Genomic DNA, 19,116 nt, shown 5'->3' on the forward strand with positions numbered 1-19,116 from the left:
GAGGACTAGATGATGTCATGTGACAATTTAAGGCGGAGTCAGCAATGTGGGCGACTGGAGATGGGAGGGGATGGAGTGGCAATTTGTCAATGTGACCTTCTGGTCTCAGACAGAAGCAGCAGGTAGATGGAGGGAGCCTGGGGCAGGGACAGATTTAGGGGGAAGAACAAAGTTTTGGACGTGTTGAGTTTCTGTGGAACAGCCACATGGCGATGACAAATGGCAGATACGTGGGGCTGAGAGCTCAGAACAGAGCTCTGGGCTGGAGACAGCCTCTGAAAATGTCCAGGCGTAGGTGATAATTAAAGCCGTGGCTAAGATAAGCCAGGGATCACAGCGGTGGTGGAGACAAGGTCCCTGCCCTCGGGGAGCTTACGTTCCAAAGGGGATAGAAGAATCCACTTCCTGTAACGTCAGAGTAGCCCATCAAAGGCCAGTCCTCCCACTAGGAATGATCTGGACAAAATCCAAAAGCCAGGGCGCCTGGGTGGCTCAGTTGGTTGAGTGACTGCCTTCGGCTCAGGTCATGATCCTGGAGTCCCAGGATCGAGCCCCACATCGGGCTCCCTGCTCAGCGGGGGGGTCTGTTTCTCCCTCTGACCCTCTTCCCTCTCGTGCTCTCTGTCTCTCATTCTCTCTCTCAAATAAACAAATAAAATCTTTTAAAAAAAAATCCAAAAGCTACATGTCTGCAGGTAGCCAGGACTTGTGAGGTCGGGACCCCAGAGAGAAGGGGAGCTAACGGAGGTGACACTCAGTGCTACCCTTCCCCTCCCAGCAGCACTGGTTTGTGAATGGCATGGACCCAAGAGGCTCAGAACCAAGCAAAAAGTGGTAGATAAGAACCCGAGAACCGCTGCTAGAGGTTTCGGCAAGCTCGTGGGGTGAGGAGACAAATTTGGAGTTCGAAATGCCCAGACAAGCAAGACCTGTGAGGGCCAAGGCACCTGGGTGAAGAGAAGCAGCTTAGATTAGTTCAAAATGCCAGCCCCCTCCTCAAGGCATTTGTAGATTCATAAGGAGCAGGGTCCCAGGTAGTGAAGGGCTGAGCCCAAAGCACCGGCTGAGACACTGGGAAGCTGAGCAGTGTTCTTGGCAGTCAGATGGGGCAGGGGAAACAAACTGGGAATCAGAGCCCCACTGAAGAGGAAGGGTCCCAGAAAAAGGGCCTTCCAGGGGGAACCCTGGAGGGCGAGGCCCCAGGAGAAAAGGCTAGAGGGGAACACGGCACCCTTCACAAGTCCGACAGGCAGCCTCAATTCAGCTCAACCCAGACTGGACTAGAATGGCCTTCCGATGCTCGCACTGCCTTCCAGAAAGCCAAAATAAATCCTGTGATGAAAAATAACATCAGGCAGAGCCAAAAAAAAAAAAAAAAAAAAAGTATCTCCATACTAGAAACAGACCCATAGGTGAGCCAGGTATCGGAGTGATCTGATACAGACTTTCCAACAGCTGGGATTAATATGGTCAAGAAAGTGACAAGATAGAGGATTTCTTCAGAAAACTGGAATCTCTATGCAAAAGCGTCACATGGGAATTATAGTGGAATGGATAGAACTTGGAAATTGACATCCTTGAAGAAGGGCTGACGTTTTCCTTTGGCCAGGAGGAAGGCCATGGCAGGGCAGGTGCACGCACCTGAGGCCCCACCAGGGGCAGCCTGCAAGGGGACGGAGAACAGGGTGGGGCTGGCGAGGCCCGTGTGCTGGCGAGGAAATTCAGGGAAGGCCAGTTGGAGCCACGTCATGTTGGAATTTGAATGCTGGATAAAGAAATCCGATTTCTGTTCTGCAGAATGACCAGTGGTAGTTATGTTTGCGTCTCTGTTTGGGTTCAGTTTGCCGCAGGGTCAATTTAGAAAAAGTAAAAAATGACATCATTTACATTTTACAAAAATTACTCTTCTTTTCAAATGTCAGGAAAATACAATATCTGCACCCGTACTTACAGCATTTTTAATTTCTCTTCCATCCTGAAAGAGTCTTATCTTTGGGGCTATTTTTATAAAACTACATAATAAGCCTATATTACCGTTTCTGACTGTAACATTGAACTTTTAAACAAATTTTGGTATTGAGCAAGACTTTTTTTCAGCTGGTTTATTTTGTCCTTCCTTTGCTGACCTTGTAAACTACTTAAATTGCGAAATGTGATTTGTCTCAGAGTGCCTCTTAACATTGTATTCTTTAAAATAGAGACTTTTCCATTGCATGGGAAACCAGCAGCAGCATCTTTAACACAGGCGCACACAAGGCAGGGCTCCTCATTCCACTTACTTAGAGACATATGGTTTTCATCAGCACTTCTCTCTTCTTGGCAGAAACCATGCTAAGGATTTAAATTTTATTTAGCAAATAGCCCACCGCTCTCACGCCAAGCCCCTCTTTGCTGTTCTCTCTGATTCTTCCGTCCCCGCCATCCCTCCCTCCTTCTCCGTTCTCAAAGAGTGCCCCTAATCTCCTACCAGGCAAACCCAGTTGATGGAGCAGCCCCACCTTCTAGACCCAGCCGGTAGAGCCCCGTCTCAGGAAAACAGCCCAAAGGCCTCTGGGAGTTGAAGCCGACCACGCTGAGTGTGAACCATCTCTTAGAAGAGATGGTTCCTGAAATTAGATCGGCTGACCAGCTGGGAGCCATTCCTCGTTGCCACAGACAATGTGCAACTAATGAAGATGGTTCAGGGATTGGAGACCACTGAGATTTGGGGTGTCCTGCCCCCACGCTGATCTGAGGGGAACCCAAGTGCCACCCCCCTTGCCACAGTCTCCCCTCCTTCTGTTCCCATCAGTTCTTATCCTTCCTGGCGCCCCTGAGGGAGGCAGGAGGGCCCTACCTCAGTCACCATGTCAGCTAGCAGCAAAGTTTGGTGATCCCTCCATCCCCCTGACCATCCTTCCTCTGGAGGCTGGCTGAGCCCCCCTGATGTCTAAATGGCCAGAAAAGAGTCCCTGAGTGCTAGTGAGCCAGGCCCTAAACAAAGTGTGAGAGACCCAGGCTTCAGCATCCTCACCACCACCACATTTACTGCTACAATGGACCATTTCTGCCTCCAACCTACCCTGAACCCATGCATGCACACCTCTCCACCTCCACTGCTTCACCCTGGTCTCCTCTCTCGCCTGGACCACTTCACTAGCCTCCCAGGGCATCCCCTTGATTCCACTCGGGCCTCCCCTTAGTTCCATTCTCTGCACAGAGGCAGAGAGGCTTTTATTTTTTTATTTTTTAAAGATTGTATTTATTTATTTGGCAGAGAGAGACACAGAGGGAGAGGGAACACAAGCAGGGGGAGGGGGAGAAGGAGAAGCGGGGCTCGATCCCAGGACCCCAGGATCATGACCTGAGCCGAAGGCAGACGCTTAACGACTGAGCCACCCAGGGGCCCCGGCAGAGAGGCTTTTAAAAACATAGAACATGTCAGGCCCCCATCGAAAACCTCCTCAATGGCCCTCTGTTGCACGTAGAGTAAAATACCAACTCCTCATCATGGCGCAAGAGACCCTGCCCGTCTCTCCAGCCTCACCCTGAGTGACTACCCCCCCCCCCCGCCACCCGCCCTGATCCCACAACTGCCCTGGCTTCCCTTCAGTCCCTCAGAGCTCCAGCATCCTCAGCCTCCAAGGTCAGGAGCCAGTGCAGTCTCAACCCCTGCCCACAGCTCAGGGCCGCACAGCCGCGGCCAGCACAGGTGAGTCTGGTGGCGGGCACAGTCATGAGCTCTGGCCTGGAGCAAAGACGGCCCCCTCCTAGGACTGGGCTCTAGGCCTCTGGACCTCATCTAGTCCAACCTCTCCTTTTCCAGCTGAGGAGACAGAGGCCCAACAGGGGCAGGCGTGTCCAGCAGCTGAAATGAGTTTATGGAAGAACCGGCCCAGAAGGCTTGTGTCTTCACTCTCGGGCCCGAGGCCTGAGGCTCCTTTGCCCGCCCCAGGCCGCCAGGTCACAGACCACTGATGGCAGCGCAGGAGCAGAGAGGAGCCGGGGCTATAGTTTGTACAACATTTGGGAGACCAAATTCCAGTCTGATGGCCTCCCTCCGGGACCCGGATGCAATGGACCTCTGATTTAGACAGATGAACATTTCTTGATGCTTCCCATAGGCTGGATGCTCCAGCAAATGCTGGGGACTTGCCAGGGCTTACCATTCTTTGACTATGTAGAGCTCTAGGGGCCCTGGGTTTGAATCACACACTAGGAGACCCTCAGCCTCCTAGAGACGGAGTGGCCCCAGGCAAGCCTCGGGGCTCCTGAGATCTGGCTGGTGGAGGGGCAGGAAGGCCTTCCTATGGTTCAGGGCGCCCCGGGGGCAGCAAGAACTGGGAAATGAGGGTTTGGGCTGTTTCCAGAAGGCTCCTGGACTGGGGAGGGAGGTTGGGGCTAGGGAGGTACTAACAAGGGAGGGGCGGTGCCTGAGGGGGGAGGACATATCAGACCAGGAGGTAGGGCCGACAGAAACATCTCTGAGCTATAGTCAGGCTCAAGCAGCAAGAGAGACAGCACTGCAATTTAAACAGCCAACGAAACTGTTCTGGCCACTTCTGCCTTCCAAGGGGGTAGCGTACTTTCATATCAAGGGATGATGGATCTTCACACGCCTGTGGAGACTGGTAGGGGAAGGAGTTAAGATGAATAATTGGATTGTGTTAGAGGAAAAAGTAATTTCAGAGCTTGTCCTTAATGTTTTCTGGGCAGGCAGAGACTGGCCCAGAGGCAGTCTGGGGCGGTGGGTGGGGAAGAGCTGCTCCAGAGGGAGCTGTGTGAAGGGAGGGAGGGAAAGAGGAAGGAAGGGGGGAGAGAGAGCCCTGGAAACAGGTGGAGGTTGGGCCTCAAGGAGATGAGATGGGGGGGTGGGGGGGGCGATAGGATGTGGCCAAGAGTCTATCTGATATTTAACTTCAAGGTGTTTGCTGTGCTAAGAGACAGTGCAGCTCTACCAGTTCCATGTAGGGGACTTGTGTTACATATGCCCCCATGCGAGGGCTACTGTTGGGAAATCAAGAAAAAGGATCTGTATTTTGCATTTGTCTTGACACAAGTCAGAGAGAAGAAAACAGCCCTGGAAAGGAGGGGGGCAGTGGGGAAGAGGAGGGAGAGAAAGGAAGAGAGGAGGGAGGAAAGAAGGAAAAAAGGAAGGGAATTCAATAGAAACAGTCAAGGGGGGGGTTGGGAACAAATCCCCAGAAGTATTGCAAAAAACCCTGGGTTTCCTTCTATGGTGTTGAGAGTTTGATCCATTTTCTCTTGGATATTAAAAGGCAAGGCGACTCCATATGGCCAAAGACTTGGGAACACCCAAAATAGTAGACATTGGGATTTTAATCTTTTGTGTAACTTACTAAGTGATCGGGAAGATGAAAGCAGGACACAGTGAGATTCAGAGCAGTTTACAAGGGGCACTTGAAGGGATTCATCACCTGGGCGTCTAAGCCTAGGACTGTTCTGTTGAAGGCAGGGCCTCAGCTCACTTTAACAGGGGGATTATACATCCTTGTAGGATCAGGAAGGAAGTGGGCTCATTATTCCCTTCTACAGACACACACACACACACACACACACACACACACACACACACACACACACACACATCCTCAGATTATGATAAGGACAGGTCTGGCCCGAGCGTCTTCCTGCCCCTTCCTCTTGCTGTTCCTTAAAGCCATTTCTAAATTATGGATTGACTCATTAACAGCCAGTTAAGATGACTGAACGGTTTCATCTATATTTCAGGGCAGCCTGAGATCCTGTTGGCCATAAACGAGGACACATTCTTTTCTACTTTCCCTCCCACTTAGAATCTGAAGTTGCTTGAGGTGCTGGCCTCTGAGAACTCCCCATGACAGAGCCAAGGTGCTTCATTCTTTATAGAAATGTAGATACCTCAAGTCATATATTGCTGTCACCAGGATCCCCCCCAATAACCCTCTCAGCACCTAATCCACAGGTATCAACCTTCTATCTTGATTACTTCAGAGAAGAGTTCATTATGTACTTTATTAGAATACAACCCTTACAGAGAAGGTCCCCCAGGGACTCTAACGTGGACATCTCCCTCCAGAGGATGATGACCACGGTGGGAGGGATCCAGGAACCATCTCAAATTGTGAAATGAATTAGGAATATTGAGTCTAAGGAAGAGCAAATCAGGAGAACACACAACTGTTAGTAAGAACTCTCACTTCTAAGTGAGAGAAATATAACAAATTAGATTAAGCAGAAAAAAAGTTATTGGCTTCTGTAAAAGAAAGGATTGATTGGGATCCAGTAGCTCAACAATGTCCTTGGGGTTTCCTCTGCCTCTCTCTCTCTCCCCTAACTGCCGATTTCTACTTGGCATTGCCCATGGCTGGATCCTGTGCCTCACACTACAGCCTGAGGGCTTGTTCTCACACCATCTCTGGAGGGCTCGGTCTCATACAAACTCTGAGGGCTCAGTCTCATACCATCTGTCAGTTATTTTCTGTTCACATGGTGGGAAACCTCTTGGCCACCAGGAGACCTAGATTCACATTCTGTCAGTTTAGAGACCCCACCAGAAAGAGATGGTCTTTCTAACAGCTGTCAGAAAAGTCTTAGGTATGATTCACTAACCCAAACTTGAGTCATAGGCCCCTGCCTGAACCAGTACCTGTGGCCAGGAGGTCAGTTACTCCTGTGGGGTCTGGCCTGGGTCACAGGCACATTCCCTGTTTTTGAGAAGATCAAAGTCAGCTCTACGCAAATCACATGGTATGGGTACACCACAGAAAAGAGGGATTCTGTTACCACAGGAGGATTTAAGAGGTGCTCCATTTTAGAAGATGTCCACTACAATGGTCTACAAATTTATAAGATACTCTGAAGTTTTTTCCTTTCTATATATTGTAAGTTTGTTCCTATTACCATCTTGCTTGATATCCTTCAATGGCTCCCTGGGGCCTACAAGACAAAGTCCAGTTCCTTGGAATGGTTTACAAAGCCCTCTGTGCTCTGACCCTGGCGCTGCTTAGCTTCACTGCCTACCGCTCTCTGCCTTGCTCTGTCCCTGGGCATCCCTGCACCCAGATCCAGGCAGGCCTTTGTTCCTCACCCAAAGCATGGGCAGGATCTCTCCTAATTCTGTACGCCACAGCCAAGGTAAGTTAACAACATTGCATGAAATCTTAGGCAGAATGGGAAGGGAAGTACATACTAGAGAGTATCCTCTAACTGTTCTTAGAAGTGGCTCTGCTGAGAGCCCACAGCCCCTAGCTAACTTCAAAGTCCTTTATAAGCCCAATTCCCATCTCACCTGTTAACTGCCTCCATGTGGCCAGTGATAAATCACCCACCACCAGGTATATCCCAATTATTCCTCTTCCTTGGAGTCCAGATCTAAGTGATGCCCCCACCCAGCTCCTGGAAGTAGTTGTTTTTTTTTTCCCCCTCTCACTCAAATCTAAGCTCTGCCTTCCAAGTCTTCTTGTTCCTGCTCCAGAGTTTGCCTTTTCCATGCATTACTCACAATAGGGATATCAAAACAAAATACCTGTCAAGACATCTCCCCAAAACTGGCATGGTCAGGTTTAAATAGAAGTCTTGTGGGACACCGACTCCCAGGTCCAGACTGGGCTGTGCTAGGCCCAATGTGGGTCATTTGCACAGTTGTTTTCTCCAGTCTAAGCTGAAGAAAGAGCAGTTTTCTCCCACATTCTTCTCCATCCCCAGCCCCTTATCTTGTGCAAACAACTGATCCCAGAGTAACACACATCACTTTGCAAGAACACACCAATTTCAGGGGTAGGGTAGTCTGATTCTAAATTAGGAGATGGTGGTGCTCTAAATAAAACAATGCTCAGAGGCAAAATTTCACAAATTCATTCAACATGTATTACTAAAGGATATTAACATTTCAAACTAGAAATATCCTTTAAGGGCCCATCAGTGTTCTTCCATACTCACCAAGAATGATAGGCAGGTCCTTGCTTTATCATAAATAGCATAGCTAAAAGGGCCAACTCAAGTAGTACAGGCTAAAACAAAAGAACATCTTCCATAAAGCAAATTTTAGTTTATCCTAAAAAGTACACAGCTTATAATCCTAAAATGGCATTTTTCCCAGTTTAACAATACCCAACTTATTATAAATTCATTAAAAAGTAATTTTATAATTTTAGGACAAAAGACAATTAGGAAAGAAATTGGCTGAAGGCTAATTTCAAAGTTTTATCATGGGAAACCTTTTGACACACTCTATCAAAACCAAAAACTAATCTGATATGAGAATTTCCCAAACCTACTCCAAACAGCAAAATATTATAGAATTGTTTAAAATGTTATTTTAAAACATAGCTAAGCTAAAAAAAAAAAAAAAAAGGAAAGGAAAGAAGGAAAGGAAGAAAGAAAGAGAAAAGAGAAAATTTCTAAGCACCAGAAATGAAATAGAAACCTATAACCCCTAGAGGGTCAGAAGAGATAAACCCCAAAAAGAATAGGAGGTAGCAATAGTGAAATCATCCCATAAGAGACCTTAATAACTCAGAACATGTACAGGACTCTTGTGAAAAATAACCTCTGTTGAAGATGAGCTTATAAACAAAAATTATAAAATATATGGAGAAGTCCAACGCCAAGATGGACATTCCACTGACCCAACAAATGAAATAATTCACATCAGAGAAATTAGAGACTAAAAAGTTATCTGAAAAGGGCCTTTAGTTTAATTAAGTTTAAAGAGATAAAGAAAGGGTAGAGTAGAAATTACCAAATAAGGACAAGAGGATTTGCAATCTCTGACTATAATTTTGAGTTTGTCTATTTCTCTTTGCAGTTCTATGTGTTTTGTGTCATTATTTTGAAACTTCTTCTTAACATGAGCATACATTTAGAATTGCTATGTCCTCTTGATGAATTGATCCCTTTATCATTATGAAATGACCTTCTTTATTCTTGGAAATATTCTTTGCTCTGAAATCTGCTTTGTATGATATCAATATAGCTTTCTCTCTTTTAAAGATTTATTTATTTATTTTAGAAAGAGAGAGAGAGAATGCAGGGGTGTGGGGGGCAGAGGGAGAAGGAGAGAGAGAATCTCAAGCAGACTTCCTGCTGAGGGCAGAGCCTGATGTGGGACTCGATCTCACCACCCTGAGATCATGACCTGAACCAAAATCAAGAGTCAGATGCTGAACTAACTGAGCCACCCAGGCAGCCCAATATAGCTTTCTTTTGATTCGTATTAGCATGGTATATCTTTGTCCAACCTTTCACTTTTTAACCTACTTATGACTATATTTAAAGTGGATTTCTTATAAGCAGTATATAATTGGAGCATGCCTTTAAAAAAATCCAATCTCATAATCTATGCCTTTTAATTGTGATGTTTAGAACATTTGTATTTAATGAGATTGTGGATATGGTTGAGTTTAAATCCACCATTTTACTATTTGTGTTCTATGTGTCTCATCTGTTCCTTCTTCTCTATTTCCTCTTTTTTGAGTTACTTAATATGTTTTAAGATTCCATTTTATCTATTCATTAGGATATCATGTGAAACTTATCTTATCATAGGTCTACTTTCTTTTTAACTCCAGTATAGTGTTCCAGAGTGTGGCTGTACCATAGCTTATTTACTTATGGATAGAAATTTAAATATTTTTTCAATTTTTAAATAATACCCCAAAATACTGCAATTTTATATCTATATGCATACCTCTTTGTACCTCTATGTTTCTGTAGGATCAAGTCTCAGAAGTGAAACTTCTAGGTCAAAGGATATGTACTTTATATGTTGATAGAATCTGCCAAATTGTCCTCAACAAAAGTTGTATCAATTTGTTCCATCAACAAACAGCAATTCCCTACATCCTTGCCAACCTTAGATAGAATCAGTCTTCTTTTATCATTTTTTCATCATTCTATTGGGGGAGATTATTTGTTATTATTGTTTTTAATTTGCATGTCTCTGGTTTTGGGTGTTATTACAAATATTGACATATATTTATTGGCCATTTGTACTTTTGTGAATTTTCTACTGTTATGGGATGAATTGTGTCCCCCACCTCCAAAAAATTCATATGTTGAAGTCCCAACTCCCAGCAGTTGTGATGTGACTATATTTGGAGACTGGGCCTTTAAAGAAGTGATTAAGGTAAAATAAGGTCATGTGGTGGGCCCTAATCCACTGTGACTATGTCCTTATAAGAAGAGGAGATCAGGACGCAGACCTATGCATGCATAGTAGAAAGACCATGTGAGGACACAGTGAGAAAGTAGCCATCTGCAAGCCAAGGACAGAGGTCTCAGAAGAAACCAAACCTTCTATGTCCTTGTTCTTGGACTGCTAGCCTCTAGAACTGTAAGAAAATTAATTTCTGTTGTTTAAACCACCCAATCTATGATATTTTGTTATGGCAGCCCTAGCAAACTAATACACCTGTTCATATATATAGCTCATTATTCTCCTGGATTATTTATCTTTTTCTTATTGCTTTACAGGAATTCTTTATATATTACCAATAATAACCTTTTGTCTAGGGTGGCCATATAATTTATCACTTAAACCAAGACACCTAGAGAATGACAAATACGAAACCAGCTAGGATACCAGGACAACGAGTATAAACCAGAACTGTACTGAGAAAACTAGAGTATATGTCTGTTATACTTGCTGCCAGTTTTTTCTCCAAGTATATTAATTACTTGTAAGACTTTCAATAGACTTTATTTTTAGAACAGTTTTAGGTTTACAGAAAAATTGAGCAAAAACTATGAAGAGTTCCCATATACCTCCTCCCCACATCACAATATTCCCTTCCTCCCTCCCCACCTGTTCATGCACAATTTTTCCTATTATTAATATCTTACATTAGTATGGTACATTTGTTACAACGGATAAACCAAAACTGCTATGTTATTATTAACTAAAGTCCATAGTTTACATTAGGGTTTGCCCTCTGTGCTCTACACTATATGGATTTTGACACATACATGTATCATGTATTCACCATTACAATATCATTCAGTATTACCACCCTAAAAACGTCCTGCGCTCCATCTCTTCATCCCTCCCTGCCTCCCTCAGAAGCCCTGGTATTTTTACTGTCTCTATCACTTAGCCCTTTCCAGAATGTCATATAGTTGAAATCATACAATATGTAGCCCTTCAAACTGGTTTCTTTAACTTAGCAATATGTATTTAAGGTTCTTTTATGTCTTTTCATGGTTTGCTAGCTCCTTTTTTATTGCTGAGTAATATTCTATTGTATGGATGTACCATTAATTGTTTATCCATTCAGCTATTGAGAATATCATGGTTACTTCCAACTATTGGCAGTTATGAACAAAGCTGCTATAAACATTTGTGTGCAAGGTTTTGTGTAGCAAAGTTTTCAGCTCATTTAGGTAAATACCTAAGAGTGCAATTGTTGGGTTGTATGGTAAGTTTATGTTTAGCTTTGCAAGAAACCACCAAACTGTCTTCCAAAGTGGTGTATCATTTGCATTCCCACCAGTAATAAATGAGTGTTCCTGTTTCCCCACATCTTATCAGCATTTGGTGTTGTCAGTGTTTTGGATTTTAGCCATTCTAATAGATGTGTAGTAATATCTTATTGTTGTTTTAATCTGCAGTTCTCTAATGACATATGATGTTGAACATCTTTTCATATGCTTATTTGCCATCTGTTTGTTGTCTTTGTTGAGATGTCTGTTCAGATCTTTTGCTAGTTTTTTAATTGGGTTGGTTTTCTTCTTATTGATGAGTTTGAAGAGTTTGTCATATATTTTGGATACAAATCTCTTATGAGATATGTCTTTTGCAAAGATTTCTCCCAGCCTGTGTCTTACATTTTTATTCTTTTAATGGTGTCCGTCACAGAGCAGAATTTTTTAATTTTAATGAAGTCTAACTTAGCAATTTTTTCATTCACAGATTGATTTTGAATCTAAAAAATCATTGCCAAATCCAAGGTCACCTAGATTTTCACCGATGCTATCTTCTACAAATTTTAAATTTTTGTAATTTACATTTAGGTCTATGATCCATTTTGAGTTAATTTTTGTGAAGAGTGAGGTCTGTGTCTAGATTGTTTTTGCATGTGTATGTCCAATTGTTCTAGCACTATTTGTCGAAAAGACTGTCCTTTCTCCATTGTATTGCTCTTGCTCCTTTGTTGAAGATTATTTGACTATATTTGTATGGGCCTATATGTAGGCTCTTTATTCTATTTCATTGATCTATTTGTTCTTTCACCAATGTCTTGATCACTGTAACTTTACAATAAGTCTTGAAATCAGGTAATATCAGTCCTTCAACTTTGTTCTTCTTCAATATTGTTGTAGCTATTCTGGGTCTTTTGCCTTTCCATATGAACTTTAGAATCTGTTTGTCAACATCCACAAAATAATGTGCTGGGATTTTTGGTTGGGATTGCATTGAATCTTTGGGTCAAGTTGGGAAGAACTGACATCTTAACAATTATTGAGTCTTCCTATCCATGAACATGTATTTTTTCATTTGTTTATATCTTCTTTGATTTCTTTTATCAGAGTCTTGTAGTTTTCTTCATATTTGTTAGATTTATACATAAGATTCTTTCTTTCTTTCTTTCTTTCTTTCTTTCTTTCTTTCTTTCTTTCTTTCTTCTTTCTTTCTTTCTTTCTTTCTTTCTTTCTTTCTTTCTTTCTTTCTTTCTTTCTTTCTTTCTTCTTTCATGCTAATGTAAGTGATGTTGTATTTTTAACATCAAATTCTAATTATTCATTGCTGGTATATAGGAAAACAATTGACTTTAGTATATTAACCTTGTATCCTGCAACCTCGCTATAGGCACTTATTAGTTCCAGGAGTTTTTTGTTGATTCTTCTATATAGGCAACCATGTTATCTGCAAATAAAAACCATTTTATTTCTTCCTTCCCATTTTTTATATCTTTTCTTTCTTTCTCTTTCTTTCTTTCTTTCTTTCTTTCTTTCTTTCTTTCTTTCTTTCTTTCTTCTTCTTCTTTTTTTTTTTTCTTTTGCATTAGCTAGCCCTTTCAGAACAAGTTAAATAGGACTGGGGAGAGGAGACATTCTTGTTCTTAGTCTTAGAGGAAAAACATCTAGTTTCTCACCATTAAGAATGTTAGTGTTAATTACTTTTTTAAAACATAAAAATAAATACAAATTAATTTAAAATGTGCCTCTATATGTTTTAGATTTTGTGTTTTGCTTAAAAAGCAAATTTAAAATAACAAAATAATAATATTTTCTGTAGTGTTCTAGACTGCAGGCAGACAATCAACAGTAAAATACATGTCAATAGCCTGTTCCTGATAGATTACACAGCATTCCAGGCTCAAGAAGATTCTTGAGATTATTAAAAAGGCCTTCTCTATTCCAAGGTTATAGAAATATATTCCTATATTTTCTTGTAATACAATTGTATTTCTTGTAATACAACATGATTTTGTTCTTTACCTGCACCTCTTTAATTCATCTAAAATTTATTTTGCATATGGTGTGAGGTAGGGGTCTATGGTAGATAAATACTATACATTGGCTGGATCAAAATTCATATCAACCCCTTCTGGTGTGTCTTACTGTATTACAGGGACTCCCTTGAAGTTATAATTCCAGATGTAATGTATATTCTCCCAGTTAAATGCCTTTGGGATCTGCAACAGCTCTTAGTCAATGACTGAGCATAGAGAGGAAATAGGGCATGGCTATTTCTTCCCCACATAGAGGGACTCCTCTATGGGCAATCTTTTTGGCGAACAAGATTTTTCTCAAGACTACATCACAGTCTGAGCCTTTTTCTACCCAGTCTTCCTTCCTCTCCCTTTCCTTTCACAGATGTCAGGCCTATACCACAGTCTGAAGGCTTTGCTTGCTACTCTTGCTCCCTCTCCCCTTCTTCTTTCACAGGCATTATCCCAGCAAATCTCCTGCCCTCTAACTCTATCTTGGTGTCTGCTTCCTAGAAGACCTAGGCAGGTAGAACACACATGAAGCTTTGAGTTATATAAGAAAAAGGCAACACAGCTTCCATTCTACTAGCACAGATCCTAGCAATGGTGGTGTGGTTTTGGAACAGTATCCATGGCAAAAACTTCCTGCTATCTGGCAGCTTCCAGATTGTAGCAGTGACAGCATCTCTTTCAGCGGCTCAGTTCTGTGCAGTGGCTTTAGAAGTTATTCTGGTAAGTTCAACCTGAAATCTTTTTCTCCAACACTCCCTGCAATTCTGGCAGCTCTACATACCTTCCATAAGTTCCTTTCTGATTAAAAAAGTAGAATGAATTCTCTTTTCAGGAAGTAAAATCATCACCAATATAATATATAAATGTTTTACCAAGTGGATAATTTATTGTTCGAAAACCATTTTGGACAGTCAATTCTTTCCCCGAGATTTAAAATGCTCTTTTAGCATAAGATAGATTTCCATGGCTTTCTTTCTTTGCTCTGTTCCATTGTTTGTGTTATCTGTTTTTACACCAATATCACTCTATATTGACCACTTTATAGTAAATGTTTATATGTGAAAGAACAACTTCCTCCCCATTGTTCTTACTGTATAAAAATATGCCTGGCTATTCTTATGCATGTTTTCCCTTGGTGACTTATAAAATTAGCTTGTAAAGCTCCATTTTAAAAACTCTTATTAAGTTTTTATTGGTATTTCACTGAATTTATAGATTAATTTGGGGAAACTTACATTTCTACAATATTGGATCTTCACCAGTACCCATTTATATTAGGCACTGGCTAAATGGCTTGGGAGAGGGCCTGAAGCTGGAAGGCTAATGAACTTGGCCACCTATTGGTGTCTTAGAGAGAGTCAGAGAAGTTTTGCAAAATGGTGGTAATGCAAGCCAGACCACCTGGAGTTAAGAAGTGGTTTGATGACAATATATTGAAGTATAAATAACCATCTTACATATAAAAGGAAGAACTTTAGGCCATATCCCATGGCTGAGGAAGGGACTCTAGAGTCATGTAACCAAAAAAGTTTCTCAAATTCTAGGTATCATCAAGATGGGATTGAAGAAGAAACAACACTGAAGGCTCCAAAGAACTTGGAGCCAGAGGAGAATGAAGGAAAAGATCAGGTTATGGTTCCTTGAGGACCAAGGTAACTGAAAGAGGGCTTGGCAGATGCTATGGGAGAATGAAATGGGACTGGGAAGGGAGGACAGACTTTTGGAGAGTCAGGAAAAGAGGGACCAGCCTTGGAAGAGACTGGATGTGACCTGGAACAAGTTTTACAGAGTCACAGCATCCCCATGCAAGATTCACCTGCAACAGTGACCACAGATTAGTCCTGTGCCCATCATCTGGACAAAGATGCCCATTGACAAGGTTTCCTTCCTCAATCCTTCCTCTGCAGGAAGAAGCTTCAGTTCTCAATACCACTAGCTTGGGTATGTATGGTTACTGGTGACTCATTGCAAGTGGGGAATGAGGGTCCATGGAGAGTTATATCTCCTTCCCAGGGCCAGCTTCAAGCTCTGGCTGGTGACAGAGGAAGTGTCAGAGAAGGTAGGGAGCTATCCTGTCACCTGCTTAGAGCTCTCATACTGGAATGCTCTCCAGATGTCTTCTGGACTGAGCCAAGATCTCTGGAGACATTTGGGTCGCCACAGCCACTGTTGACCTCCAGGCTGGATCTTTTTTTTCCCTACCTTTTTATAATAAAACATCTGGATAGCATTTCAGAGTTTATATTCATTACCTCATTTGATCGCCTAAAACCACTAAGAAATCTTAGTTTAAATTGCAGCTATAATTACTGAGGGGGAAACTGAGGTTCAAAGAGATTTTTTTTTTTTACTTGCCAAAGGGCACAAAGCTACTCGATGATCAAGCTATTTCACTCAGTAAATGCTTCCTGAGGATCTACTGTGTGCCCAACACTCTGGAGACCCAGAGCTGAAAGACCTGTCCACACTCATCAGGAAGCTCCCAGGTTAGTGTGCAGATAGTCATGAATAGGTAATTCTAAAGAAATATTATTGCTCCAGGGGCTTGGTACCGATTCAGAAGTTACACAGGAAGAAGCCCCCAGGATGGCCTGGGAGAGTCTTCAAAGACATAGAGGCAGCATTTTAGCTGAGACTTGAAGAATGACTAAGAATTTTCCAGAGAGAACAGTGGTATTCCAGGAAGCGAACAACGTGGGCAGAGGTACCCAACATGAAAGGACTCAGAGTGTTCACACAAACTATAAGTTGTTCTGGATCACTGAGTCACACAGTGGTGGGGGAAGCGGGGTGGCACAGGGACTGGGACTGACTCGGCTGAAGGGGCGTTCATCTGTTGGCCAACATGCATGCAAGGCACAATCCTAAGCTCGTACTAACTCATGAAATCTTTCTCTCGCTTTGGGGCTGGGGCCCTCTGAGCATAATTTACCCTCCAGAGCCCCTGCGGGATCAGGCTGGATGCCCTCTGTGGGACTTCATCTGCGCCCTAGCCTGGTTCCTCTGTCCTGCCCTGCTTCTCTCTCCGCTACCACTCTCCCTGGGAGTACTTCCCTAGCAAATGTGCATCCCAGGGACTGTTCCTGGGGAACCCACCCCAAACACCTGCTTTATTATTTTCAACCCACGTATGGCTACTTGGCACCATGCTACATTTTATTTGTTCACTGTCTGTCCCCTTCCAAGATAAGCTCCACGAGGGCAGGCACCTGGCCTATTTTATTCACTTGTGCCTTCCCGTATCTGGAATGGTGCCTGGCACATAGTAGGTATTTTGTGCTGAATAAATGATCTCAATTAATTCTCACAAGGACCCTGTGAGTTAAAAATTATCAACCCATCTTACAAATGAAGAGACAGTCTCCAAGAAGTTTAATAACTTGGCTAAGTTGGGGTGCCTAGCTGGCTTCTAGAGCCAGCAGAGCATGAGGCTCTCAGTCTCAGGGTCGTGAGGTTAAGCCCCACATTGGGCATGGAGCCTACTTTAGAAAAATAAATAAATAACTTGGCTAAGTTGACACACATAGTGCCTGGCACAGCCAGGGTCCCAAACTCCGCTTGTGTGACTCCAAACCAAAGCTTAGGCTTTTAAACCCAAGCCCATGTTTGCAATTTCCAGAACACTCCAGTATGAAAGTCTACTGAAGCTGCTTCTTTTGCAGAGAAATATCCTTCTTACTCTTTACCCCACCCCCAACCGACTACAGCAATGCCCTGTGAGCCCCTCTGGTCCCTGGTGATATTCTGGCTCTTTCTCATGCTTGTTTCCTCTTTCTCTTCCATGAAATCCTTTAGGATAAGACTCTGTCTTACTCATCTTTGCTTCCCTAGCACCATGCTTGGAGCCTGACGGAAGACTAGCAGTCTGCGAATGTTTGTTAAATGGAAGAAAGGAAGGACTTGTCGGATTTGCTCATTTCTGTGGTGTAAATACTTTCTCCCATGGCCCATAGCAAGCTAACCACCGCCCCCCCCCCCCCCCAGGTTACTGAAATGCAGAATTGGAAAGAAATATGCACAGTTGGCTTTCAGGAGCCAGAATGGCTCCAGTGTCTCACTAAGTCCACTTTTTTTAGGAGAAAACTGAGATTCAGAAACTTGCCCAAATTCACACAATCAGTACTAGCAGGGGGTAGGATTGAAGCCCAGGCCTGATTGCCTGAAACCTCCATACCCCTGCCCCTCGCCACACAAATGCTCTCTGCTGAGGCTGAGGGGGGCTGTCGGTGCTCATGGAAGGTGTCAGAACTTAAAAATCAGAAGATGTAGGTTTGGAGCCTGGCTCTACCACTTTCTAGCTGGGAGACCTAGTGGCACCACTCAGCTTCTCTTTTTTTTTTTTCATTCTGTATTTTATTACTGAAATACATTGTCCTACCCGCACCATCCCACAATAAAAATCTTACCTAGATTCCCCATTTTTTCCCCTCAGCCCCCCAGCCAGCCCTGCACAAGTGCTCCAGGATTCTCTGCCCACTGGCCATTTTGGAGTGTGTCCCTTGGATAACCACGTGGAAACCAGTTGGTGCCTTTGTGGAGAAAATGGAGAGGGGAGACGGAGTCTCAGGAGGCACTTATTTGAGGGCCTTGGCCACTTGCTCGTAAGCCAGCTCGATCTCCTCATCATCTGGACAGGTGGAGGCAAACTCTTCCCGAGCATAGGCATTGCGCAAGTACCGAGGCACTCCGCGGAACCCCTCGGGGATGGAGAATCCCCTGTACTTCTTACAGACCACCTGTACTATGTGGAGCTTTGGCAACAGGTTGCAGTCAGCCAGAGTGAGCTCATTGCCATCCAGAAACTTCGTCTGAGACATGCCCTCGTCCTCAGCACTGGTCTCATCCACTTCTTCTGGGAGGGGGGATGTCAAATAATTGTCTAAAACTTTCAGGGCTTTCAGGAGCCCCTTCTCCAGATTATCATTGAGTGCCGGGTTTGAATTCTTGATGTAAGCAGAAAATTTGGCAAATATGTCCAGCCCCGCCGTGTTGGATTCAGGGTTCAGAGCTGCCAGCTTGGGGTACCTGGGAGGGCACAGCACCGCCTCCAGAAACTCCTCAATCTTGTTGGTGTCTGTGTGCACTTCGGTGCCCTACAGCAGGAACGGGAGCTGCCCCCCTGGGCACAGCTTCTGCACTGTCTCAGTCCGCCTCTTGGTGTCAACAGTGGTGACGTTGAAGGTGACTCCCTTGAGCCAGAGTACCATGAACAGTCTCTGGGAGAAGGGGCAGTTCCCAACCTTGGCCCCATCACTGCCAGCCTTCACGAACAATTCAACCTGAGGTTCTTCAGCCGTGGTTGCGACGGGGACCAGGAAGCGGCCGGCGCTGGGGGAACTGGGCCACTCAGCTTCTCTTAACCTAAGGCCTCATTCGGGGCGCCTGGGTGGCTCAGTCGTCAAGCATCTGCCTTCGGCTCAAGTCATGATCCCAGGGTCCTGGGATCGAGCCCCGCATCGGGCTCCCTGCGCCGCAGGAAGCCTGCTTCTCCCTCTCCCACTCCCCCTGCTGGTGTTCCCTCTCTCGCTGTGTCTCTCTCTGTCAAATAAATAAAATCTTAAAAAAAAAAAAACCCACAAAACTAAGGCCTCAGTCTCCTTATCTGTTAAATGGGAGTGAGTGAACAACATACATAGTTTCTCTGTGGTTTTAGTGAAGATGGCCGGCAGAACTTTGTGGCAGAAAAGCTCAG

General features: G+C 43.9%; 1 pseudogene; it reads right to left on the reverse strand.

The window, feature by feature from the left end:
* Nucleotides 1-17,783: 17,783 nt before the first annotated feature.
* Nucleotides 17,784-18,760, reverse strand: LOC114205837 (chloride intracellular channel protein 1 pseudogene; annotated as a pseudogene).
* Between the last annotated feature and the right edge of the window lie 356 nt (nt 18,761-19,116).

This window comes from Eumetopias jubatus, unplaced genomic scaffold (assembly GCF_037043125.1).
Source record: "Eumetopias jubatus isolate StellerSeaLion01/CBP00866 unplaced genomic scaffold, mEumJub1_p1.0 scaffold_9, whole genome shotgun sequence".
In the NCBI taxonomy this organism is placed as follows: Eukaryota; Metazoa; Chordata; class Mammalia; order Carnivora; family Otariidae; genus Eumetopias; species Eumetopias jubatus.